Raw genomic sequence first — 2,362 nt, 5'->3', positions numbered from 1 at the left:
AAGAAAAAATTTCTGCATCAAGATGAAGTCAAAGGAAAGTTCTCTCCCAACTGGCAGGGTCCATACATGGATCACCGGGTTCTGACAGGAGGAGCCCTCATACTTGCAGAAATGGACGGAGAAGTCTGGCCAAAGCCGATCAATTCAGATGCCAAAAGTATCCAGGTTTGCAGGAAGGGATACGGGCTGTACGATGCCTTGTAAAGAAGCACCCAAGCCTTTTCTAGGTACAAATCCGTTCTTCAGCATTTCCGACGCAATCATGACGGATGCAGCAGCTACCTTTGGCACAGGAATACACTTCCCTTCCGGGATCTTCTCAACAGATACCGTATCGAAGACTTGATAAACCCATGGGCCTTTGTCATTCTCAGCTTCTATAAAAGGCACAATGGCGTCACCCAGAATACACGAACTATCTTCCCCATGCACCACAATCTCTTGCCTGTCCCATTCGAATTTAACTATTTGATGCAAGGTAGATGGCACTGCCTTTGCTGCATGGATCCAGGGTCGGCCTAACAAGAGATTGTAAGAGACAGCCACATCGAGCACCTGGAACTCCATAGTGAATTCAACTGGGCCTATTATCAGCTCCAGCACTATATCCCCAACTGTGTCCTTGCCTCCTCCATCAAATCCTCGCACGCAAATGCTATTCTTATGAATTCTCTCACTGTCCACTTTTAACTTTTCCAGGGTGGAGAGAGGGCAAATGTTTGCACTGGACCCGTTATCAACTAGCACCCGGGTGACCACAGAGTCTTCACATTTCACCGTGAGGTAGAGTGCTTTATTATGTTCAGTGCCTTCCAAAGGTAGCTCATCATCAGAAAATGTAACCCTGTTGACTTCAAAGATCTTGTTTTCTATTTTCTCTAAATGGTTCACAGAAATCTTATCGGGAATGTGGGCCTCATTCAGAATTTTCATCAATGCCTGGCGGTGCTCATCTGAGTGAATCAATAATGATAGCAAAGAGATTTGCACCGGGGTCTTTCTCAACTGTTCTACAATGGAATAATCCTGTGCCTTTATTTTCTTCAAAAATTCTTCTGCCTCCTCTTCAGTTACAGCTTTCTTCACTGATGCTGGATTGTCTTGGTGAGTCTAGCCTTTCTCAACTCGTCAGGAGCAAAACATCTCCCCGAGCGAGTCAGTCCATGTGTTTCACAAACTTCTTCCTTGACTTTCTTTCCCTGATACACCACTGTCACTCGGCCGTAATTCCATGGGACGGCCTTTCCACTGAGTACCGGTAGCTGAGTCACTGGCTTGATGACAACCGGCTCTGTGCGAGCCCCTTTCACAATCACAACTGGCTTAACAGCTGCCCCGGACACTACCACTTTAACTGGTTCTTGTTTTTCTGCAACACTGCTCAAAAGCTCTTTCTTCATCACCACAACTGGTTTGCTAACTGTTTCTCCTACCTTGATCGATGCTCTCTCCTTTGCTAGCTTCTCATTTGATTTATCCTCACTAGCCCTGATCATCATTACGGTCTGTGACGGCTTCTTATGCTCTCCCTTTTGGATTAGCTCGATCATATGGGTCTCGTGATGGGTTGGTAATGGATTTTGGGTGATGTTAGGCGTTTCTGGGGCTTGTACTTCAATTCGGCGGGTATCAATGAGCTCTTGGATAGCCGTTTTCAAGTGCCAACATTTTTCTGTGTCATGTCCCGGCGCACCTGAGCAATACTCACAACTCACAGAGTGGTCCAGATTCCTTGGGGGAGGATTTGGCAATTTGGGTTCGATCGGGTTCAGCATGCCCAGCTGTCTCGATCTGTGGTACAAGCTGGTGTAAGATTCACCCAAGGGAGTGAAAGTCTTCTTCTTTTGCAACCTATCATTCTTAAATGCGGGATTGGGTCGAAAATCGGTTCCAGCAGGATTTATGTTGGTTCTTGGGGGTGGGTAGGTGTTTTGAGCTGAGTAAGTATTTTCTGGGGTGGGTGCGCGCCATTGTGCATGCGTAGGAGGTTGGGGGTATGTTTGGGCATGGTGGACAGAGAAATAGGGAGCGGGAGGTGGGTAATAATGCTGCGGTGGGCCATATGGGGTATGGGGGTAGGTTTGGGGGTGAGGGCGAGGTTGATAATATGGAGACGGACCTCTGGACCAAGCTCTCGATTCCACTACTGCAACCTCTTCTTTCTTCTTCTTTCCCAATACGCCTCCACTGCCGCTCTGAATAGCCTGAGTAGTTGTTTTGATTGCTGAATAACTCATAATCTTGTTAGACTTGAGACCCTCATCCACCATACTTCCCATTTTTATGACTTCATTGAAAGTTTTTTCCACTGCTGACACCAGGTGACCATAATAGGTTGGCTCCAAAGCCTGAAGGAAATAAT

This window comes from Nicotiana attenuata, chromosome 11, assembly GCF_001879085.1.
Source record: "Nicotiana attenuata strain UT chromosome 11, NIATTr2, whole genome shotgun sequence".
Taxonomy (NCBI): Eukaryota; Viridiplantae; Streptophyta; class Magnoliopsida; order Solanales; family Solanaceae; genus Nicotiana; species Nicotiana attenuata.
This window is presented reverse-complemented; position numbering follows the sequence as displayed.